General features: G+C 38.8%; 1 pseudogene; it reads left to right on the forward strand.

Moving 5' to 3' along the window:
* The first annotated feature begins 17,360 nt into the window (after window positions 1–17,360).
* Window positions 17,361–18,061, forward strand: LOC100736030 (zinc finger CCHC domain-containing protein 17-like; annotated as a pseudogene).
* The last annotated feature ends 8,218 nt before the right edge of the window (window positions 18,062–26,279 follow it).

A 26,279-nucleotide genomic window follows, 5' to 3' on the forward strand; every position in this document is an offset into this window, starting at 1 on the left:
TTTCTACAAATAAACTGAGGTTGAAAGATGTTTTAAATATTTATTTGTCTAAATAACTCCACCACAGATAGCAAAACCAGCACCAACGTTAACTGACTTGACTTCTAAGGCTATATTCTTTCCAATACATTGCACTCTCATTATATCCATAAACTTGCCAATAATAGAGCAGGATAGTCCTACTCTCTGCATTGTTATAAACAATGGGAAAAGTAGGTGACATGCCTGTCTTGCCTACTTATTAAGAATCGGCATATTTCTAAGCTAGACTTGTTTGAATCTAATGTCCATTTTTATAATGCCTCATTGTCACAGCACAGTATTATGATAAAGCTGGCCATCAGTTTGACATTTTTGACACACTAAGAAGACATGACTTAATTTTTAGCATGCAATCCTGTTTGTATATAGATAAATCTCAAACGTACACTATTTTTATGGCAATCATTTTCTCCTATTTCTAGCGCAAATAATACTTGGAATACTATGTATTTCATTTATACTTTCTTATTTTACTAATTAATTAAGGAATCTTTATAATGTTTCTAAAAGATATTTTCAAAATATATGTTCATTGAATTTATATGTTTTGTTTTGCAGTATTAGTAATCAAATCTGGGGCCTCATCCCTATGAGATACTGTATCACTGAGTTATATCCACAATCCTAGAATGTATCTCCTAACAAAAGTGAAATCAGTGGTGATTAAAGCTGTTCTTCATTTGAATTTGTATTATCCATGGCACTAGCAGCAAACAGATGGTACACTCAGAATCTCTGAAGAGGACTTATTTGCAAACAACTAATTACAAAGACCTGGGAAGGATGTTAAGAAAACACAAGGAGTGGAGTATAAATCTGTAGCTCTTACTATGCCTACTTCTGGTAAGAGGATGAGGAAATGAAGAAATTGCTGGAATAGGAAAGGATTGAGAGATGTAAAGAAAAAAACACTCTAATGGTCTCTTTCATTACATACAATTATCTGAAACAACCACAAAGGATGAGAAAGAAGCAAATTGAAGACTCTATCCATCTCTCTTGGCTTACAGTTTTGTTTCTGCGCCTCACAGAACCCTAAATGGAAGTGAGAGGGCCTGGGGACCAAAGGATGTTAATGGCATGCGTTAGTCTCCCTGGGCAGGAAGGAGGAAGACAGGGAACAGGTCTAGAGAACTGAAAGGAAATCTCCAATATAGAAATTAATACCCAGGTTAACTCTCTACATACACCTTTGTCTTTGTAAAATCAAACAGAATACATACATATTCCAGAGCCTTAGAATCGCAATGATTGCAACTAATAATACCTAATTATATATGCATATCTCACCACAAGAAAACAAAAGGGGGAAGGATGGTCTTTTATGAAGACTGGAGGGACGTGCCTCTACATTTAAATCACTGATTAAATGAGTGATAGTGTACTTGTTACAGTGTACAATACATTATTTAGAAAACACAGCATTGGCATTGTTTATGTCAGTGGCCCCCAAGCCTCATGCCTTTGCATTATGCATTTGTAATTGGTTCATTGTCTAGGGCTTGGATTGGGGGTGTTGGTGCTACAGCAGGCTACGGGTGGAGCCAGAAATTGACATAATGACAGGAAGAAGGTGTGTGTCTCTTTCTTGCAGGTTTCTGCCTTGCTGTGTGTAGCCGCCATGAACTACTGCCCCGCCATGCCAACTGCTTTGGAGCCGAGTGAGTATGGACTGAAACCTCCAAAAAGTGTAAGAAATAAACCTTTCCTTTCCCAACTTTGGGTTCAGGTATTTTGTCTCAGTGATGAGTAAAAAGTAAATAAGACAAGCATATTATTTGTACACAGGAAGAAAGTGTCAAAGTAAATTATGTCATCTAAGAAACATAAAGTTGGGTTCAGTGGAAACTTTTGTTAAGAAATTATAACTATGTAGCATTTAGATAAATATAAATATTTAGTTTAGCTTAACCGAATGTCCTTTGTGAATAAATGACAGTCACCTTGCATTGTGCATGCATACAGTCTTTAAGATACAAGTGTAACAAATATGTTTTGTTAGTAAGAATGTTGAAAGTATTTTAGTAAATATGGTTTTTTTAGATAAGAATATTAAACTATTTCAGAAACATAAAGTAATGTATAAATTCCTAAATATGGATTTAAATGTTAGTCACCTTTTCATTTTATTCTTCCTGACTTCTTTCATATCCATGAATATCTCTATTGCCTGTAAAGCAATGATTTCCAAACTGGTGTCCAATGCAGTGGTCCTGATTATGTAGTTTTAGAAGCTCAAGATGAGCAAAATCAGCAACACTACATCTCTAGCAAACGTGGTACAATTGCCATTATTCAACGTCTCATTAATCATCTATCATTATTTATAGAATTAGTTTGCAATTTAGTATCACTCAATACTATCTCCTAATCCTCTACAGTTAATTAAATGCAAAAGTCACTATTTGAGGTCCCATTTCTCTGCTAACATTTTAAATTCTGTACTTTCCAGTATCATTGGATTGACTTTCTGAAACATGAAGTGTGATGAGTTACTTTTCTGTTTAAAATCTTTTGGTGTCTTCGTAATAGTCCCAAGAAAGACTGGCTTTCCTATATGAGGGTTCACCAATCACTTCCTCCTTTCTCAGTACTATGACCATTTGCTATTCTCCACTGAACTTAGGGGCCACTTATTCTCTAGCCTTTTTCTAACCATCTATACTATATAATATCCATAGAAGGTGGTAACATTATGCTTTTCTCATAGAACAGTCTTTATCTTTCCATGATCACCACTCAGGCCTGGTAAATATAAATCACACATGGATCAAAATTTGATCATTGTTGCTGCCTGCTCCTTCTTCCTTTGGGTTGGAGTGGATACAGTGATTAAACCCTGTGTTTCATTAGAATGAAGACACAACAATAAAGATTTTAAATTTTAGCTCTAACAAAATATATTGTTCAAATAAGAGGCATCGTTTTTCGTAGGTCAGAATAGGTACCACATAGTAATGTCACAGAAACTTTAATTTGTATTTTTCAGGTTCATGTTGAATTCTTTTAGGTCATTGGTCTTAATTCTGTATTCCTAGTGTCTAGTAAAGAAGGTTTGTTATAAGTGTATACACACACACACACACACACACACACACATACTTTATAATATATGTATTACTGCAGCACAATATTTTATGTCTTGGTTTCTTTTCTCTTGTTGCTAGGACAAAACCCCTGACACCCAAAACTAAGGAAGAAAAGATTTTTGTAGCTCAGAGTTGTGGAGGTTTCAGTCACAATCAACTGGCTCCAAGGCACTGGGGCAGCACTTCAAGGCAGCAGCCAGAACAGAAGGAGAAAAGCCTCCTCTTTTCCATTATATGGTACACAGCACCCCCACGTCCCACCCCTCCATCCTCCTGGGCAGATGTAGCCATCACAAAATCTCCTTGTCCCCTCCTTTCTACAGGCAGAGGATATGTACAAAATTAGAACCCTGGCTTCCTGCAAATCTCTCAGGTAAACTTCTCAAGTTGACACAATGTATCAACCATAGCATTTTATTAGGATAGTGCTCTATTTTTAGATGTCATTCTCTGTATTCCTTCCTTTACCTTGATAAACAGTAATCATTGTTTTTGATGCTGTAAAAGTATTTTATACATGAAAATGTATAAAATTTTAAAAAGGATTGATAATCTGAAATATAAAAATAATAAAAATAACTGGTTAGTTGATTTCTAACTCACATACCGTCTGACAGATAAACCTAATGGGAAGTAACAGTACATTTATTTTGTCTAAGATCAAAGTTTATTCATAATTTCATCATGTCATTCTTCCTTCACATGGAAATTACTACTTCAAGGGATTAGATATTTGAGAAGATGTACGTCTTTTGTTGCTTTCTAGGATGAAACAGTTTTCTGCTTACTTTGTTTTATACGATAGTGAGATAAGCGTTAAAACATAATTTGCATTATTCATATAAAATTTACATTAAAAATAAAAATGTGGCTTCTGTGTTTGGAAACATTTAAAACTCAGGGTTATTGCTATGAGCACTCAGAAATGTATCTCTTATCACAGAATTTTTTCCACTTAAAATTTTTTCCCACATATAAATTTATCTACACATAGGTGGAACTGATGGCATTTTAGGTTGTTTGATTTAAACATAGAATTATATGAACAATATGTTAATCAATTAATATGTTTATAGTTGATCTTTCACCAAGCTTATATTTTGTTAAAACTAAAATTTGAAAATCTCTGTTGTTATTGTGCTTTTGCCTTACAACAAAGCAAGGCATAATCACAATATCCACTTCACCCCAAAGAAAGAATTTTGTGTGAAGAAATTCAACCATCATATTTTCAATCTGTATGCTGTAAAGGAGACAAAAGTATATAAAGTTCAAGAATGTCCACAAGTTTTGAAAAAAAATATGTAAAAAGAACTTCCCAGACCAAGGGAAGACTTAAGGCAGACCCTACTCTAATTTTGCATGTTTAGCCTTTCAATGCAGACTGCAAATTATTTTTAGTATTACATGGCCAGTCACAGAAAACAATAACTTGACTGAAAAGCCATAGCACCACCCAGTTCACAGCATGCAATATGAACCAAACAGGCAAGTGAATGTAAACAATAACCCTGCAAGAAGGTTTCAAGGAGATGGAGAAGACACAGAGAAGGAAGCAGGTATGGCAAAGCATAGCGTGTTCACTTCTGAGACAAAAGCAGAAGCATATCAAGTTTAATGGCCTGTCCGGCAGTTGACAGCTTCAGGAATGGAGTGAATCCCCTTTCACTATTTCTCCCTTATCCTACCTCTTCCTTATTTGCAAAGTGTTTCCTGAGCAAACCTCCTGGAGTGGAGGTAGAAAGTGAATGCATACAGATCTATACAAGCAACTGTTTGAGATTCCAATGTTAGCATGAACATAAAACAAGAGATATTGTTGGCCATGGAAAAAAGCTTTCAGTAAAATGCTCACTTCTGACCTTCATGCTTAAGCCTCTTTTTCTCTCCAGGATTACTCACAATTCTACACACTCTGAATGTACTCTCATAAAGTCTCATAAAAAAGATTAACCTTATTATTTTATGATTGTAAAAAGGCAAGTATCTACTGCTGATTTGCAGATTGGGTGGACAGTTATGAATCACCATGATGGATAGAGAGGCGTTCATCTCTGGATAGAAAATCCTCCACAGAGAAGCTGAAGGCACACAGTACATATCCCCAAGCAGTCTCCCCACCAAGTGCTAACAAGGCAGGGTAAACTTCCCCAGATCAGCTCTGAAAATTTTACAGAAGATGGACCTCGGTATAGGCAACCACTTTGAAGACAATAAGATATACTATGATGCCCATTATGGTTTGACTATTATCTTTTTTTGAAGTCCTGTCAGGTCTCCAGTGTAGGTTTTATTGGTATTGTACTGTAGTGTTTTGATCAATTCTATTATACCTGATGATATAGACAACTCAATTTAAAAAATAGCAAGAGGCACAATGATTACCACTGTTGATCACCTGGTATTCTATTTTTGCATCATGTGCTACGCCCACCCTTCTGTTCTAACTGACTCTGTTTTGCTTAGTCACATTTGGTTTTATTCTCTTCAAAAAAGGTAGTAAGAACTGAAAACATAAAACCCAAAAAGTAGAATTGTTATTGCAAAAAAGAGAGGAAAGGAAGGTGGACTAAGGGATATAACCGCAGGTATGTTTGAGTGTGTATGATAGAAAACCCTATTAATGTGCTTTTGTTGGATCATTGAACGGAACTGTCTCCAATATCACTGTATGAATGTCCACATTATTTTTTTTTAATTTTTTTTTTATTTAAGGAGAAAAGAGAAAAAAAAAACAGTGAAAGAGTACAAGTTATACAGATTTACAGAAGAAAAAAATGAACAGTAGGAAATCATTAGTTAATGGATTACATATTGCCATGTTAGAAATAATCGTTCAAGTCACAAAATTAAAGCTTGTAGAGTGGGCATTCCAACAATGATACTGCAAACAGTTCTGTTCAATGATCCAATAAAACTCTGTGATATCATTTTCTATCTTATACACTTAAATATACATGCAGTTATATAGTTTAGAGCACTTTCTTTTCCTCTCTTTTGTACAATGACTATTACACATTTTGGGTTTCATTGCTCCCACGGTTCTTATTGCTTTTTTGGAAGAGAGTAAAACCAAATGAGACATAACAGAACAGAATCGGTCAAGTCAAAAGGGTGGACATAATAGATAATGTAAAAACATAATACAAGGTGATCAACAATGGTTACCATAATGCCTCCCGCTATTTCTAATAGAATTGCCTATATTATTAGTTATAATACAATTGAACAAAACAGTAAAGAACAAAACCGACAAAACCAAAACATTGGAGACATTGTAGGTCTTCAAAAGTAGATAAAAGTCAACGAGAATGGGCGTTATAATGAATCTCATTATCTTCACAGCTGATGTCTAGACTTTCGAACCTGATACTATCCAGCAAAACAGAATAGGGGAACATCAGTCAAAAACAAGATGGTGAGAGTAATACAGGGCTTCAAATCGAGATAATAGAAAGTCAAAGTGGGTTACTATATTATATCCTGCTATTTTTTTCCCTTTAATTAAACGGATACAAATAAAAAACTAAATAATGGAGTGGAGATTGAGAAAAAAGAGGGCATAACAGCGAAACATACACAGATCAAAACATAACCATTTAAACAGAATAGTGTTTCACCACCAGGTAATTCCAATCCAAAAGTAGTTACCATATTGACTCTTTCCTTGAAGTCCTTGAGTATAACTTCATATACTGTAGCATTAAGTATATCAAAACAATGTAAAACCATTTAAGAGAATGACAGCATTACAGAGTATTTAGAATCAACTAACAGAAAAGGAACAATGGTTTCTGTATAATCTCCTTGTCTTTAAAAGGTTTTTGCTTATACTATCGTACATAATAAAATCCAATAAGATACAACCTGTTTAGACCATTGGAGACAGAAGAACAAAAGCTAGATGAGACTTCAAAACAAGATGATACTAAATCAGTATTACCTATTAAGATGTCATTTTCTCCAAAATATCTGTTCCTATCATCCAATCTTCTCTGTCTCATTTCTGTTGAGCTCTTTTTCTGTCAGTAGCTGTCAGTTTGTCTTCTTCATTTTGTTCTCTGCTCCATTCGTTGTGGCCTCCTCGCCACTATTTCTGGGTTCTTTGTATTTTTCTTTTTTTTAGAATATCCTGCAATACTTTCTGTAGGGTTGAATTGGTGGTTGCAAATTCCCCCAGTTCCTCTTTATCCTGGAAGCACCTTGTTTTTCCATCAATTTCCAGGGACAGTTGTGCAGGATATCTCAATCTTGGCTGGAGATTATTATCTTTCAAAGCTTGAATTATTTCCCCCCATGCTCTTCGTGATTTGATGGTTTGTGCAGAGAAATCTGCTGTAATTCTGATGGGTATTCCCTTGTAAGTGGTCTGTTTCTTGTCTCTTACAGCTTTTAATATTCTGTTCTTGTATTGAATTTCTGGAATTTTTATTATTATATGCCTGGGTGTTTCTCTGTTAGGGTTGTAGGTAGCTGGGGTCCTGTATGCCTCATACATCTGAGTATCTTTACCTTTTGCTAAATCAGGAAAATTCTCCTGGATTATTTCTGTGAGTAGCTTTTGTAGTTCACTTGTTTGTGTCCCTACTTCTTCTTTTATGTTCTTAATCCTTAAGTTATGGCTCCTCTTATCATCTTCTTGTCTTTGTATTATTGCTGTTTGTTTCTTTGTTATTTTTAAGAAGTTTTTCATTTCATTCTCCCATATTACAAGTCTGCCCTCCAGTTCAGATAGTCTGTCCTTAGTTTCTTTCAAGCTGTTATGCCAGTCTTGGATAGACTTCTTAATTTCTTGATAGTCCCTTTGAACCTGCGTCACGTACTCTATGCTTTTTCTGTTTTCTCCATCAAACAATTCTCCCCTCTTTTTCTGTTCTTCCATTCCACCATCTGTTTTTTCCTGGGTGGTGCTTAGCATTTCTCTAACTATTCTGCATACTTCTAGCTTCAGGTCATTGATAACTTCATTCCTGAATTGGTCTATGAGGCTCTCTATATGGCGCTTAATGTCTATTGGTGCTGTGTCCGCTATTGCCTGTTTCTCAAAATTGGGGGCCAAGGAGCCTTTCTTGTTGCTTCCCTTCCCCATATTCTTTGTTCCTTATACATATGCAAGCTTACATAGGAGGCCCAGCTTCCCTGCCTGTCAGCCACAGCCTGATCAAATTGCGCTGGCTAGGTGTTCCCGCCCACTGCTGCGCACCAGGGAGTTATGGACTAGGCAGCCTACACGGGAGTCAGTCGCTCCTCCGAGCCACCGTCAGGCTCTGGGATCTGGGTTAGGCCAGCCTACCAAGTCCGCCCACAGCGTCAAGCAGGCCAGGCACTTTTCACCAATCCCATCCGAGAGGGGAATGTGTGGCTGGAGTTGCCACCGCGCCCTGCTCTTACAGGACTGCCCGAGCCCAGAAAGTCCTCCACTGGAGTCAAACTGTGGTGGAGTGTCAGTTTCTCTCACTCACCTCGCCACCAACCAGTGTACGCCTCCTTGTCCGTCCTGTTCTCGACTCTGTTCGCAGACTCCCGATCCCAGAGCTTCTGCGCGTCTCTCCTTGCCAAGCCGCTGTGGAGGCAGCCAGCCGCCGAGCGGCGGGAAACCCAAATCACGGTTTCCAATGGCGCGGGGTCCAGCCTCCACACCGAGTCTTTTCTGTTCCTATTTTAGCGCCAGGACTGCATTCCAAGTTGGTTTCTCTCAGTCCAGTTCGTTCCTGAGTCAGCAGAGCATATCTTTACCGGCTCATGTCTCCTTAGTCTGCATCATTCCTGACTTCTGAGCCGAGCCTTTCAGAGAGCCTCTGGTAGTTGCTGTTATCTGTCTGCCATGTTCTCCCCTGTAGTCGAATGTCCACATTATGTGCTTTAATTTTATAATTTGGACAACTGTTTCTAGGAAGACAATATGTAATCTATTAACTAGTGATTTCTTACTGTATATTTTTTTCTTGAAATTCTGTTGGGAGCCTGCCGTATTACCCATGAGAATATAGCCACAAGATGGCATACGCCTACCGCCTCGCTGCTCCCCCGCCCATCGTGTGCCCAAGATGGCGCACACATCCTGCTTCCTGGTTCTTGCTCGGCTTACTGTCCCCGCCATATATGGTAATGATTAATTGCTTCCTTGTTGCCGCCCAATCGCCTGTCCCCACGTGTAATCCCATGATTGGATAACATTAACTATATAAGCCCAAGTATAGGAAGTGCCCGACGCAAAACACGTAGGAAGCCGTCAAGGACGGACGTGTATTGAGGTTGTAGCCCAGTCAATAAAGGAGCCTGCAGAGACAAAGTGTTCGTGTGCCTCATTCTGCGGGACACACGCGGCGCCGGACAGCTGGTGGCCCGTACGGGGACTCGAAACCATTCCCGTGCCTTCTGCGGCTCCTGTGACTGTGTTGAAAAACGATACGTACCTGCGGGTGAGTGGCGGCTTAACCCGGCCCTTGGTGGACGCACTTTAAGGGATCTACTGGTCGACCCCTTGCGGGGATCGACATTGCCCAAAAAAGAAGGGCAGGCCTCTGTTGGCTATTGCGCCTCGGGGCTTTTTAATTTTGTTAAGATGGGCAATGTTAACTGCGGCCCCCTTGCCTTATCGCTGTGGTTGTTGCTTAAGGCGTGAGGGATTAGGATAGATAAGCAAACGGTGCTGCAGTTTTTCGAATGTATCAATGGTTTGGCCCCATGGTTTCTGCCCACTGGATCCCTCACTTTACCCTCCTGGGAGAAGTTAGGATGTGATATTCAGTTTGCTGAGGAACAAGGGATGGGTGTCGACCCTATGGTCCGCCCCATATGGGAGATGGTTCGGGCATGTCTTAAAGCTGAAAGCATGGTAGGCGCAGCTCAAGGGCTTAAGGAGGCGCACCATGCTTTCTAGCGGGCGTGCTCAGAGAGTTCCAGAGGAGCCTCTGAGGCTGGTTCACCGGATCGCTCCTCAGATTCGGAAGGGGAGGGCCCCCTGACAGGCCCAAAAGGGGAAGACGGCAGCAAGACATGCTCGCGCCATGATACAGGACAGGAGACTAATAAGCCCTCTAGAACCTTATGTAAAGGGTTGATGGAGAGCTTAGAGGAAGAGCTCGAGAGAGTGGAGAATGATATACAGGAAGTACATACCCCAGGCGGGACGAGACCAACCCCGTCTGCCCCTCCCTGGGAGCCACCCCAGGAAATGAGCGCACCTGGAGGCTGGGGGCCGCCCCCTCCCTTCCCTGCCGCAACCAGTCTTTTGTCCCTCCTTTTGTTCTGGTTGGAAAAGGGGTCTTTGGCATCATCCTCCTACCCTGGCCCCCTTTTCCGCAGCATCACCCACGGTGTACACTATTAATCAAACTGTCTTAGACCTTCCCCATAAACGTGTTTCACACACCTGTTGTGAGTTCAATATGTCCTTCCCGCTTACCCCTGACACGATTATACTGTCATATGCAAATTTGTCTATTACCCTAGAGAGGTCCAACTTAACCCTACCATTGCTGGAATTTGTGAATTGGACGCGCATGGAATGCGAGGGCACAGCCAGAATCAATTCCTCAGATGGGTTAAAGTGTCTTTGTGCTTTCTCATCAGCACACCTTCCATTGTAATTCATCCAATAGCAATGAGACCTCTTGCTCACTTTCTAATTGTTGGACTGGTTACCCGGCCTTCGCCATTCTAGCATATCGTCCAAGCTATCTTTGGGTTCCCGTCCAAGCCCAGGACACTCTCCTCGTTGCCAACCAGAACAAAAAGAGGGACAAAAGATTGGTTGTGGCAGGCAGCGGGGGTGGTCTCTTCTCTGTTTGTCCCTGCAGTGGGACAGGCTGTTTTGCAGGCATGGACCTCCGAGCAGCTCACGCTGACCATGAATGCAGTCAATCGGCTGAGCAACACCACACAAGAGACCATCAAGGCTCAAAGGCAACAGATTGAGCTTAACAGCCAGGCTATACTTCGGCTACAAGAAGAGATCCAGCTTATCGGGCATGAGATTGATGCGTTGTGGCAGGTTGCCACTCAACTCTGTGATCAGAGGTGGCTGCCTTTCCGGGTCTGCGTCACCCCTGTTCACACCAACCTGACTGAAACTACAAAGACTATGACTAAATGGCTGCAGGACACTTATTTGCCAAAATTTCACAACCTGTCAATGATTGTTAGTCAGGAATTAGACGAAATAGAAAAAATTCAGTTGAACCCGGTTAGATTTGATTTGTCTACCTTGAGTGATGTTCTAAAAGGTTTATGGAATCATGTCACCTTTTGGTTCTCCTGGCCCAATTTGACTACCTGGATTTTTATTGCTGTTGCTATCCTGGTTGGATTAGTGGTTGTTAAATGCTTGCTTGATCACTTGATGCAGACTCAACAACAAGTCAGATTTACAGCCATGGCGGCTATGCAGCTGGTGGAGGCTGGCCCATCTGGTGGTCGGGCAGCTGCATATCTCCTTCATGTTGCAGAGCATCAGTTATAAGGATGCTGAATGGGCGAGCCGAAGATGGGTAAGATCATGGTACCCCACCCTGCTCAACCTAAGACAGGCCCCGTTCCATTAAGACAGCGAGAGGTACCAAGGTGCGAGACCAGATGGTACTGCATGACATTCTACTCTTGGGGTTTTTGAAGAGAGATGTCAGGCTATATGTCTGTATGCATCTAGGTTTCATCCGAATTACCCTAGCCCTGCGCAAAAGGATGAGGCTTGGGGGTCCCTTCCGACGCGGGGGTGGCCAACCTGTGCCGGGGGATGACCTCAGAGCCATGCACAGCGGGGTACAGACCTCTGTAGTCACTTGGAAGGTCTCGCTGTCCTTCCTTGTAAATAAGAAAGGGGGAGATGTTGGGAGCCTGCCGTATTACCCATGAGAATATAGCCACAAGATGGCGTCCACCTACCGCCTCGCTGCTCCCCCGCCCATCGTGTGCCCAAGATGGCGCACACATCCTGCTTCCTGGTTCTTGCTCGGCTTACTGTCCCCGCCATATATGGTAATGATTGATTGCTTCCTTGTTGCCGCCCAATCGCCTGTCCCCATGTGTAATCCCATGATTGGATAACATTAGCTATATAAGCCCAAGTATAGGAAGTGCCCAACGCACAACACGTAGGAAGCCGTCAAGGACGGATGTGTATTGAGGTTGTAGCCCAGTCAATAAAGGAGCCTGCAGAGACAAAGTGTTCGTGTGCCTCATTCTGCGGGACAGACGCGGCGCAGGACAAAATTCTGTATTACTTGTACCATTTTACTGCTTTGTTTTTTATGTCCTTTCTTTTTTCTCTTTAAATAAAAAAAAAAATTACAAAAAATAAAAAAAAGAAAAGAAGATGGACTCTCAGCCTTCACTTTCCCTTAAAATTAAAAGCTTAAAATTGAAAACTAACGGCTGGGGGAGGAGGTATGAGAGAGACAAGAAACACCTGACTCATTTTCCCCTGGAGTTGAAGGAGGGGGCGTAGCTTTGCCAGAAGCTGTACTGCTCCACCCTTCACTTCCTTTTGCTCCCTCTTGCACCCCAAAGGACTGAGACAATTTGCCTCAGGGTCCTCCTTGGATAACTCGCTGTGTCCCCCTTGGCTATCAAGTCATCATTTTCCATTCCAACCTGAGTGCTGTCAAACAGGCAGTATGGAGCCCAGCCCCACTCCTGCTACTTGAGACAGTATTGTTGCCTTGTTAAAAATGAGTGACGCACCCTGAAGTAGCTGGGATCAGGAAAGGAGGGATCTGGGCCTCTTATTTGAATACCCAAGGTTTCCATCCGCAGCCTCACTGAAGCAAGCTTGCAGCAGTTATGGGAGGAGCAGTCCACAACTGCTTCATTGCTTTGAGCCTTGCATGGTTCCTCCTGTGTACTTGAACCTCTATAACAGCACAAGGCCTGTTAAAATAGACTTGCTTTCATGTTCCTCTAAAAATGCAAATACCACAGTCAAGATAGAGAGCAAAATCACATTGAACCAATTTTGGCATTAACCTACCTAGATTCAAATTTTATTTTCCTCTCTGCGCCTCGGTTTCCTCGTGAAATAAAGATACTAGAAACAGCTTATGGTTATGAGGGGGAATTTGAATAAAAATACCAAGACACTTAAGGTAGTGTTGAGGACTGGAATCCCAGTGCCTAAATTTTGATCATCACATATATTTGTTACTTTGTAATAATCCTTTAATACAGGAATCCTTTTCTAAATAAGATTAAAGTTTTGAGCATATGTAGAAAATGGTAGATAGAAAGAAATGCACTGTAGTAGAGGTTAAACTATCCAAACTCTACTTTATAGTATAAACATTATCACCGATAAGCTTACTGAGGGAGGGAAGTTTACAGTATCATACTGCTTTAAACCAATTCAACTGACTGCACTTGGGCTTTTGGGTATTATTGGCGTAAAGTCTTTCAATTGACAATATTTATACTTTTAAAAGTATTTCTATATTAAATTATTTTTTTCTTTCACATTTGTTGCCTTATTCAACCATCCTCTTACTCTTCATCCTAACTTACAGCTCCCATATTCTTCCAGCCCCAGAGCACCCAAAAGCATCCCTTTACTCTGTGGTCAGTCCTGTCCCTAATGGGAGAATGTGAAGAATGCAACGAAGTCAGTGTAGCAATGGAAATCACAAAGCTGGCCCTGATATGCCTAAACTATACTTCTGCTCCAGAAGAATCTCACGTGATTATTAATTCACTCATATGTCTACCTACTTGTCATTTAACAGACATTTGCCAAAATCAACTCAAAACCAAGTAGTGTTTCGGGCTTTCAACATATACCATCTCACCTGGTCCTCATAATATCTATCTATCTATCTATCTATCTATCTATCTATCTATCTATCTATCTATCTATCTATCTCTATCTCTATCTATCTATCTATCTATCTATCTATCTATCTATCTATCTACGTATCTATCGATCTATCTATCTATCTATCCACCCATCACTGGCCCCTGACTGACACAGGCAAAAATCCCATCCAAACTCTTAAATGAAACTGTTTTAGAAGACTGGCTCAGTGTTACAGAAGTCCTATGCTCTGCCATTTCAGAGAGATTAGCGAGTTTATTTTTGAACAAACCCATTTGAATTGTGACAAACTTTTGACAAAAATTCCAGGAGCTCTGCAAAAGATTAATTTGACAGCTTTCATTGATATAAGAGATGTTATTGAAGAGAAGTTTTGTTAGGTCCTTAGTAAAATTCCACATATTTTAAACACTACTCTAGTATCCTGTTCTTCTCACACTGTTTGTGATAAAGTGCTATTATGTTCAGTTGTGATAACTGAAATTTGGCTTTGATTGGACTTCTAATCATTCAGTGTCTCCACTAACAGGCTGATGGTACCTGGAAGGTGCTACTTTGTTTGATCTGGTTCAAAATTTAAGTGGAGGGTGTAGATACTTGTAGAAGGATTTTATTTCTGCTCCTGAAGTTTGTTGACCCTTCCCGCTCCACATTTCCCTGTTTTTTTTTTTTTTTGTTATCTGTCATTTATGTTAGTTGTGTTTATATGAGAAAACCAAAATATACATATGTAATTGTTAAAAAGAAAAGAAAAGAGAAGCTGGGTGTGATACTACATGCCTGCAATCCAGCAGTAGTGGGGCTGAGGCAAGAGGATGGCTGTGAGTGTTAAGGCCAGCTTGCACTGCATAAATGAGGTCATGACCATCCTGAACTACACAGCATCTTGCTGTCTCAAAAAACAAAACAAACAAACAAACAAACAAAAAATATAAAAAGGATAAGATAAAATGAAAAGAAAAGAAAGTAACAGTGAGATGCCTGCCTGAGCTTTACTGTGTGTCTTTGGAAGTGATCTCCACATCTGCACAGTTCACAGGCAGCCGGACAGCATGGGTGTTCCCTCATTCTCATGCAATGGTGAGACAGCTCACAAGGCCTGTGGTCCTCTTCCTGCCTCTGCTTATCTATACTCGGTTTGTAAATCTCTTGGTTTACCAATACAAATACCATTCCTTAGTGGCCACATTTGGTCTGCTTTGAGACCTACATTTTTTATTTGTATGGAGACTGCACACCTGTCTGGGGTCATATCTAGACCCAGGGCTTTTTATGTTCTTCCTTTCTCAAAAATCTGAGTGCTCTTTATGCAGCAGAACATGTCACACTGGGCTGGTTTTGCTGGAAGCACTAAGACAAATACATCCGTTGTTTCCTTCATTGTCAGTCCACCAGTCTCCTGACACCCCCTTCCCTGTTCTGTCTCTACAGTCTCCTTTGTCACATGCGTAGGTCAAGCATAGCTCCCCCTATTTTTCTTGGTTGATACTTGGCTTCCATTATTATTCTTGACCACAAATCACTTTACAACTTTTTGTTACTATCTCTGAAGACAGTAAGCTCAATAAATAACACTTTCCATTATTATGTTAGAGCTGCTCATTCCAAAGTCTGAGAAAACCCAGTTTCTAGCATTTTCTCTGAGCTGATTCTGGGTCTCATATAACCTACCTCAATGTCACTCCTTTCTGTATCTCCAAAGTGTGTGTGCCAGTAGTGCAGAAAGATTGGGGGGAAGCTATTTCATAAGATTCTAATTGTTTGGGACTCTTGTAGAGCTATTTTCTACCAGGTAGAGATGCCATGTTAATTGGCATTTTTGTTCTCATATTCACCTTTCAGGTTGATTTTCCATTTAGTAGACTTTATGTCTTCTGACATCTCCCTTGCTATAAACATATTATGGTACACTTTGGTCTCCCCAAAATATTCCACTCATGGAGTTCCTTGCCTGATCACCCCTTTTTGTATATGCCTTTGCCCCTAATTTAATTAAAGCCTTGACGTTTCAGTCTTACAGACTAAGTGTATTCAAGTAGCCATACATTCACCAACTCATACCCACAATTAGATGAATGATTTTTTTTTCCTTTACTCAAAAATCACTTCTCAGAATCTAAGGCAGTCTAATATAATGAAATCAAAAGAAACAAGGAGACCCAAACATAGGACTGTACAGAAATAAAACCTTGAAGGTTCATAAAAAATTCTGCCAGCAAAAGTTCAATTAGACTTTTCATGGCAAAATTCATTCTAAATAAAACCTTACCTGCATGCTGTGCCTTCTCTACATAAGAATGAGAGAGAACTTTGCAGGTCCTGTACCTGTTGAGTTATACAGAAAATCTGCAGGAAGCCAAGAATGCAAGTGCATGTGATTAAACACAAAGATTAGAATAAAACCCTAGGTGGTGATGGTTTCTGCTGTTATGTTAACTCTCCATGCTCTTGTACATCGTATACTATTAGTGGACAAAAATTGCATAGTAACAAATTACTTACCTTATGCTTCGAATTCTTAGACAATGGACATTACTTGAACATATATGGAGATTCTGAGCATGCTGAATGGTTAAGTCGAACAGAAAGGATATCACATTGCGTTTATGAATTTTGATAACTAGTGGCCTAGTGTTCTGCATGTGTGTGACTCTAGAGAGTAGATTGAGGTTCGGTCTTGTGGCAGCTCCTGCAGGGGCTAATCAGGAGCCGCTGTGACTAAAACTGAAGTGGAAGTTGCAGCTGCCTGGGAGATGATTTTCATTAAAGCTGCCTGCTGGCAGCAGTACAAAATCCAGCCTGGATTTTAGAAACAAAATGTGACACTTTCAAGGCACTTAGACACAGTATTCAAACTTTTCTCAAGGTGGCTTCTTCACCCTCAATAGAAATAAAAGCTTTAAACTTCTTGACATAAAATTCATCCTATGAGAAACTAAATGTGAACATTTCCATATTCCTTTCCAATAGCTCAAATACACACACTCCATTTTATATAATGGGTGGGTTTAGTATTTATAATTAATTACATTGATAGACAAAGGCTAATAGAAAATATAAATTTTGCTAAAAAGGTAAAATTGTGGGTAACTTTCTCTATTATAATAATTATTAAATTATTTTTAATATGATGGAATAAATGCAAATATATTGATAGCTTAAAAATATTGGTTAATTTAAGGAAAAAGTCTTATCTTAACATATACATGTAATACTTTTAGCCTTAGTGTTAAAAATAATTGTCCTTAAATAATTGTTTATAGTAAGATAGCAGCCATTTAGGAAAAATAATTCAGAAAATGTAATAGACATCATTCAGAATTTCCATGGACATTAAGATAATGTATAAGGAGAATCAGAACTGATGCTTGGACTCCTGAATTAGCTTTAGCAGAAAAGAAATGCAGGAGTCATAGAACATAAGGATGGATTCAGGAAGCCCTGAGACCGTGGAAGATTTGCCTGTTCCCTACACTATTTTCCAAGGAGAGGTTGCTATGGTGACGGACTATGGAGGCTTTATCAAAATCCCAAGCTGTCGGAAGCAAGGTCTGGTCCATCAAACTCACATTTCATCCTGTCGGGTGGGATAAGACCTTTGAGATAGAAGATGAAGACAAAGTGTGGGTGAAGTTTATTGGCTGAGAGATAAAAAATGATAGGATAAAATTATCCCTCTCCAAGAAAGTTGTCAACCAAGGGACTGGGAAAGATCTCCATCCCAGCAGCACTATTATTGAGCAAGAAGAGAGCGGAGGTGGTCTTTTTAATTTCAAAGCTGACCTAAGCACTAACTTTATGAAATGTGTCTGGAAAGGCCACTTTGGAAGAGATTGTTTCATACAACCAGGTGGAACCAAATATTCTATGGTACCTGTTGTGAAAAAGGAGAAAGAAGAGGCTAAATCAGCAGAATCTGAGAAGCCTGACCCCATGAAGAATCCATCCAGAAAAAAGAAAAGAAGAAAAAGAAACATACAAGCAGGAAGTTGGCTGACTCGGACAGCTCAGATGCTGCGAGTGACGCAGCAAAATGGCAAGTCACACATGAAAAGACAACAAGGCAGTAAAGAAGAAGAAAAAGAAAAAGAATTATGAAAAGAAACCCAAAGAGTGGGAAAACTGAGGCCCAGGGGAGAAACCAGTTATCCAGAATCCCTGGATGAGAAGTTGGCTGGAAGGTGCGGGCAGGACTGAGGACAGGGAGATGCTGTCGTGTATGGAGTAGGAGAAGGCAGATTTGCCTCATAATTCTTTGAACCCCATGAGAGACTGGCATTTTCCAGTTTCCAAGTGCAGAAGAAAAGACATTTATACACACACACACACACACACACACACATACACACACACACACCTCTCACAGTTCCCTGCCTCCCCAGTCACATACATGTGTAACCCCTACACATGAGTCATGACTGGGAACATAAGTGAACAGTGCCCTGGGTCTAAGCAGACATGAGCCCCTGGCGCGACAGTTATTGGGCATTTTGAGGTGGTGACAGCAGAACAGTAAGCCAAGATCTGGGCCCTCGTGGGTGTAGGTCCTTGCGGACTGCACAGGTCAGTTTCCCATCTTCCCCCAATATTCCAGCTGATAAAAGAAAATTTCTGAGCTATTCCAAGTTTAAACAGAAAGGCCAACCTTATCCTCGACAAAGTGCCAAATACAGTAACTGCAAGAAAAACAGCCTTTTTAATAAATGGTGCTGGAAATACTGGCTGCAAATTAAAACATGCTGAAGATTAAAATTGGACCCATATCTTTCACCGTGCATCAAACTAGATTTGGAATGGATCGAAGGTCTAAATATTAAAATAGAAACATTAAATCTGCTGAAAGATACAGTACATAAGACTCTTGAAGGCATTGGCATAGGCAAAAACTTTATGTATAAAATCCTGATAAAGAATTAACAACTGGATCTCACATTATTAAAAGCTTTTGCAAAGTAAGAGAAATCACCAACAGAATAAAGACACAACACAAAATGTGGGACAAAGTTTGCCAGACAAAGGATCACTATGAAGAACATAGAAAAAAAAAATTAAAAATCAGACCTCCCAAATTTAAAACCTAAATCTCAAAAACGGACATCTGAGATGACTACATACTTCTCCTATGAAGAAATACAAACCATACATAAATATACAAAAATATTCAATATCACCGGTCATTTGAGAAATGCAAATTAAAAAACTTACCCCTTAAAGAGTGATTATCATCAAGTCAATCAATAACAAATGCTGGAGGGGCTGTGGGGATAAAGGAATCCTCTTCTACAATTGGTGTGAGTAAAGATGGGTGCAAACACCATGGAAATCAGTGTGGAGAGTCCCCAAAAAACTAGGGTTAAAAGCCCTGTTTAGCTCAGCTATTCCCCTTATGAGTACTCCCAGAAGAATTAAAAGCATCATACTACAGTGATATGTGTGCATCCATGTTTATAGCAGCACAGTTTATAATGGTTAAGTCTGGGAAACAACCCAAATGCACATCAGCCAACCAATGGCTAAAAAAGATATGGTCTTTGTATACAATGAAGTGTTACTCAGCCACGAAGAAGGATAAAATGAAGACTTTTATTATTAAATAGATACAACTTGGCATCACACTTATAAGTGAAGTAAACGTGTAAGCATTGAATTGTCTCCCTAGTTGAAGTGTAAATAAAGATCCAAAACCAGTAACAGATACTGTGAAATGGGAAGAAACTGTCCAAAAGGAAAGAGCAACTGAGATGGCGAAAAGGAGAAAAGGCAAAAGAAAAAAAAGTACACACACACACACACACAGACACACACACAAGATATGATCATTATGCTACTAATTTCTCTTAGTTCATTGAAAAGAAAGATCTGTGCTAATAATGTTTGGACAGTTAAATCCCTATATCTTGTACCTTAAGTAACTGATTTAAATATAAGAATACTCAGTGTATTAACCATTGTTATCCTATTATTATCTTGCTTTGTAATTTTATTCTTTATCTTTAACATAAAATTAAATAAATAAAAATTGAAAGATTTTTAGAAAGATAATATATGTTTATTAAATAGCATTATCTCTGTTATGCTAGTCTATGGCTTTTTAATAATAAACTATAAAGGATGTAAATCTGTATTAAAATAAATTTGGTGCTTAGCAACTGCACTGATCACTTAAAGGAAATCAGTTTTATTTTCCAAAGGATAGAAAGTGAAGAGGAATCAGTTAATTATCTACGACAATACTGGCATTTGACTGCAGGATAAAAAAAAAATTATTTTATCCTAACAAATATATTTAGTTTTTGATCAAATGTTTGTCATATTTAATTTTTAAAATATTAAAATGCATTTCAGTAATAATGAGGAACTATCTCAGTTCACATGTGTTTTGTGTCATCTTGCTTCCAAGTATTTTTCCTAAGTTATCAGACAACCTGTCTAGGTCTTCAGTACTGCCTAATAGCAGTTAAAATTCAGCCACCGTTTTTTTTTTTTTTTTTTTCATTTTTGTTATTGGGAATCAAACTCATGACCTCACGCTTGCCATGCAGGTGCTTATGCCACTGAGCTAAATCCCCAGCCCACAGCCACTTTTTATATACTGTGTGCTTAGTATCTTACTAAGTGAATCTTCAGAGTTTCATTTTCATTCCTGAGAGGAATTTGGACTCTGACCCTTCTCAGGCTATATTCTGGTTTGTAGAAAACCTGAATGTTTGAGAGATTTTGCTGCAATAATAGAAATTTGAGAATTTACTAGCATATATACGTGTTGTATATATGTTGTTTGTTTGTTGTTGTTGTTGTTTTATGTCTTTTGGTAACAAGAATCGAACTCTCCACCTTGCACTTGTCAGGCAGGCGCTGTGCTGCTGAGCTGCATCTCCCACCGTCAGTATCATTTGAAGTCAGCGTAATAAATTGTTTCCTTCTTTAGTTATTAATGTGCAGTTATGTTTTTGCCATCAAAGGAAGAATCCGAGGAAGAGAGAAGAGGTTTTTTTGTTTGTTTGTTTTGTTGTTGTTGTTTTGGGTTTTTTAGAAACCTCTCAAACTGCCACAAACCAGTATGAGTTAAAAGCATTTGCTCTTCAGACCATTTGAACACCTTTACATGCTTTGAAATACGGGTATGCACTGGTAACTATCATAAAATCTCTCAAGGTAATGTCAGTCCTAAGGGAGGAATAATTTTCCCAGCACAACTTGAAAAGCTGAAGCTGCCAAAAAGGTATAGAAGGTTCCTCTCATCATGCATGAGATTGCCACCTCCCCTTACAGGTGCCAAAGGATAAATTCTTATGCATCATTTGAATGTGTGTGCATAACAAGTGAAGGCAAACACATGGGATGTTCAAATCAATTACTGCTTAAATCTCCCTAGAATTCCAGACATATCTGCTTGCCCAATTCAATCTGAGAATAATCCCTTTATGCTTAACACCTGGTGCATGGTAACAGCCCCCAAATTACTAGTTTATCTCCCACTTCTAGGAAGTCACTGTTGTCTACAGCACTCTCCTGTAGCAATGTCTTACCACAATTTCCCCTTTGATACAATGTATCTGTTCTGGTTTTTATTCCTATCTTTAAAAAAAAAATTAGTATGGATTCATTGCAACTGCAAAATTGTATTATCTTTAAAATAGAAGTTATATTTTTTTCAAATTTTAAATTATATTCCCAGTTAAGACTAAGGAAATGAGCACTGGAAAAGAGCTAGACACTAGAACAGACATATTTTCCAAGATATCTCCATCTGTAATTGGTATGAAACTGTGTTTTCTGTACATGCCAAAGACTGTTGCCCTGAAAAACTATTATTTATACTGACTTTTTGTATTTATCTCTTATTATACATATTTATGTAAAATGCACTTTTATGTGTCAATATTTAAATTATGTTTTAAGTCATATCAAAATGTTGCTTTCTAACCTGAATGAATGCTTTGGTTTTGTGGACGTTTTTGTTAGAGTTAAAAATTATTTCATTTTAAGCTTCCTTCCTGGCCAGGGATATAGATCAGTAGCACAATGCCTTCCCAGCAAATACAAGGTCCTGAGTTTGATTTCAGTTCCTAATAATAATAATAAGCTTTCTTCCTACTGAATTGAATCCCTTGTAGTTTTCCTATGTTTTTCTCTAATATTTGTGACTGATGATGATATAAACAAGAAACTTTTGGGATGCCCTAGCTTCTGTTCGTAGTCTTCTCTGTTCTGATGGTCCAGTACTTTGTTGTTTCTTCTGATAGTAGAGATCAGAAGCCCAGTGGAGAACTTAAATCTGCTGTCACCTTAAGAGCCTACAGGGCCTAGCTGTAGAGTTTTCTTGGAAGCTAAAATTTCTAAACTATTTGATCCCCAACTAGAAGTAGATGCAGCACTTTGACGTTTTCTTTCTTTACCTTAAGCACAACGATTGCACTTTTACTAGGAAGAAGGCATTTTGCTGCAGCAGTAGCCGCATCACCTTTACAGAGGTGAGAGTCTCGGCACTGAATCCACTAACAGCTTTCACCTTGGTCATACTCATAGCCCTATAAAAAAAAAAAAATACCAAGCAGGCAGTTTTCTTTATTTATTTGGAGGACATGTTGATTGTTAATAGATATATAATATGCAAAATGAACAAATTCCAGTACTAGGCTCATGTTGATTGCGTATCTCTTTCACAAATCTCATTTTCATTTATTTGCTTATTTTGTCCCAAGTCCTACTCTGCTTAACAATTAGGGCTTTCTCATAAAACAATGGACACACTAAAATGTGCCACTTGACGCTTGTCCGCTGGACTTAGCCACACATGCTGCATCAGGATAGTAAAAGTTGGCACTGCCCTATAGACTGGTATCTTGTTCAGTGTCTCTGGAGACATTCTCTAATATTTTACTTTTTCATCAACATACTCTGCGTAAGACCACAGTTTCAAAATATGGGAGATATTAAGAAAGCAAAATTATCCATCTTTGAAAAACCATTGTAAAATAACAACAAAATGAGCAATGTTGCTAATAGTATGAATTTTAACTGGAACAGCTGGTATAGTTGGTCTAGTCACTGTGGAACATAGAAAAACGCAGACTCCAAAGCTCCAAAACTCTCAACGTGATGAATCAGAATGTTATTAGGGGAAGAATTCTACTTGGCCAGGTAGGTTCTATCTCTGCATCTTTTTTTCCCTGTCTGTACACCCTGATGCCCAAGATATGAGCAGCTTTTTGTCACTAGGGTTTTTCGCCACACTGTGTTTGCCTTGGAACCAACCAACTATGGAGTGAAACTTCTAAAAGCTTCCCCTAAATAAAGCTCTCCTGCTCTTTGTTTATGTCAGATATTGTGGTCCAGTGATGAGGAAAATGACTAAGATACTTGGATTGATTGTATCAAATTACACAAATAAATGTTGTATAGTGGAGTAGAGTTGCATTGGGTATAATTCCAATTAAGGGGGACATGACTGGAAAGCAGAATAATTACCTCCCAAAATCCACACTACATGCACTAAAATCAACAAATTCTAGAATCAATTTTTGGGACTTTGGAAATTGACTAAAAAAATCAATTGTTGGAAATTGTCAACAATCTGAAGAAAAATACCTGAATTATAAAAAGAATAAGCTAAAGGCTGTATGCCCCAATCCTATTCCTTACCTTTATATATATAGACTTGAAAATCAATAGCCTGAATAGTACAAAGCACAAATATGTTTGACACTACTTTTAAATGGTTGGAGGAAGGGGTAATGAGATTCAGAGATCCAAAATTCCAGACCATTGTTATGATTTTAACTGAATATCAACTCATTTAAAACTCCATTTTTAGGACTTATAATAATTGGATCTAACTCAGGGTTTTCACATGAAAACATTCCCTATTCTAAGTCTATTTGCCAAATAAATTTAGTTGTTTATCATTTCTCTGCTTAACTGTGGTTGCCAGTTAAGCATCCTAAGTGGCTGATCAGTCAGCTTGGTATATCAGTTCTTTCCTGTAACTCCAGCACATGGGAGACCAAGCAGAGAAGTTTTCCATGAGTTCAAGGCAAGCCTGAGCCACATAGTGAACTATGGAATAAGACCCTTTTCGAAATCAACAACAAAACAGAAATTGATCAAAAATGTAAGGGAATAAACTGAGAAACTGAACATTCACAGAGACTTTAAAAACTTCAGCATATATCTGGGAAGCTAGAAAATGACATGGATTTTGGTCTTACATTGATCTCATTCCTTTCTCTCTCATTTTTCCCTTTTAGAGTGATGTTTACCCTACTGGCAATGTTTAACTTTCCTTTAAATTTTTACAGGTGAATACAGCTATAAGTTTGCCTTGCTAATGTGCAAGGTCAAGAAAAGACCTGACACTTAACTGACCTTGATGGGCTCTAATAATCAGGCAGTGCAGACTAAGGCAGTGTTGTGAGCAGTCTATCAGAACACTGAAGTTATGTGCCCAGTACACACAGCACCCTTGCACTGTCTAGGAGAGACACCAGTTAAAGGCTTTAAAAGAAGCCACTTTTTAACCACTAGCTGACCATTAGCTGAAGCCAGCAAGGACTTCAGTAGTATAGGTAACCAAGGATATATATTCCATAAAATAGAGGATGACAGGAAAGAGCTAGAAATTTTGTAATAAATAACAACAGAAATTCTGGCATTGGAGATACAAATAACACAAATAAAAGATTCACTATAAATAATCAGTAACATATTTGTGTCACAGATGAAGTAATGAGTAATTTTGAAAACAAGTTTAGGGGATTTTAAAGAACTAAAAAAAGATAATGAAATATTGAGAATTATTGACCCAAGAGATACCATCAGGTATATCATAGGAAAGAGAAAGGGAACAGTTTAATACATAATATCTTCCCAAATTTCATGAAAATCATTAATCTCACAGAAAATTAATAAACATCAATTTACTTAAATTTGAAAATATCCACATGTAAATGTATCATAAAGGTCTGAATGGCATTTACAAAGACAGAATCTTGAAGCAGTAAGAACAAAGGGACTCATCAAGCACAAGAGATCTTCAATAACACCGAGCTTAGAAACAAGATACAATAGGATTATATTTCATTTGTCCAAGTAATGGAAGAAAAGAAATTATCAGTACAAAAATCCTGTATTCTGCAAAACTGTTCTTTAAAGTGTAAAGAGAAATTATAACATTCTAATTTTTTTAATGATAATTTAACACTAGCAGACAGGTTCCAGAGGGAGTCCTTCAGGTTTTAATGAAGGAAAATTCAATGTTAACTCAAATTCAGAAATCATGAACAAAAAAGGCATAGTAATAGTACATACAATGGTACAGGTAAATACATTTGCAATCCCAGCACTATAGGACACTGGGGCAGGAGGATCACAGGTTCCACAATAGCCCAGGCCAGTGGTAGAAAACCTGTGCTGAAGTGAGCTGTTTGTATCACTGACAGCTCTAAAAGGTTCTCCATTACTGTCCTTAGTAAGACATGGTCTCAAAATAGAAAAAGAAAAATGTCTAGGGATGATTCTCAGTGCAAAGAGACTGGGTTCAACACCCAGAAGTGAAAATAAAGGAGCTAGCATTGTTTTATTTTTGTTTGTTTTTAGCTCTTTTACTACCCTAAGACAAAATTGCATACAGTAATATTTTAAAACTTCATTAACGACAGTTAATCTTGGTTGTCAGTTTGACTCCATTAAGGATTCTTGAAGAAGTGATTGGATTTTACGGGCATTATCCTCTTCAGTGGTGTGATATGGGAATAAGTTCATAGCTGGAGGGGATGGCTAGGAGGTGTGGCCTAAATGGAGGAAACAAGCTTTGGGGTTATTATCTTGAGATTATTTAAAACAACTGAAAAAAATGAAAAGATAAAGAATTGATTCCTCTATAGCTGACCCCTAACCCCTTCCTCTGAGCTCATTTTTCAGCTCTCTCTGGTTCCCAGCTGCCATGAGTTGGAGTACCTCTGCTTTACATTTGGAGGCCAGGCTGTGCAGGGTTAACTTCCTGAACAGAGACCTCTGGCTGTGTTTAAAATGATTTTATACTAGAGCTCTGAAGTCAAGATGACATCACAGCTGTGACAGCCCAGGATATGGGCTTCTAACACTTCCTATTCCAGAGCAATAAAGCTGCCGACTTTAGAGATAAAACAGTTCTCTTAATTGGAAAAATTTACTGCTTTTGTTCCAAATGTGAATTCTTTGGGATTTTGGACCCACTTCTTTCTGTACCCCCAAAACTATAGAATAAATACAGACTGTTCCGTGAAGTTCTTTGTCTCAGCTTCCTGATGGTCTCTATACCCTATGAGAGATTGGACCTTCATGGAGCCTCCAAACCATATCAC

The sequence above is a fragment of the Cavia porcellus genome, unplaced genomic scaffold (genome assembly GCF_034190915.1).
Source record: "Cavia porcellus strain 051 isolate PalLab524CR breed Dunkin Hartley unplaced genomic scaffold, mCavPor4.1 scaffold_1, whole genome shotgun sequence".
NCBI classification, from domain to species: Eukaryota; Metazoa; Chordata; class Mammalia; order Rodentia; family Caviidae; genus Cavia; species Cavia porcellus.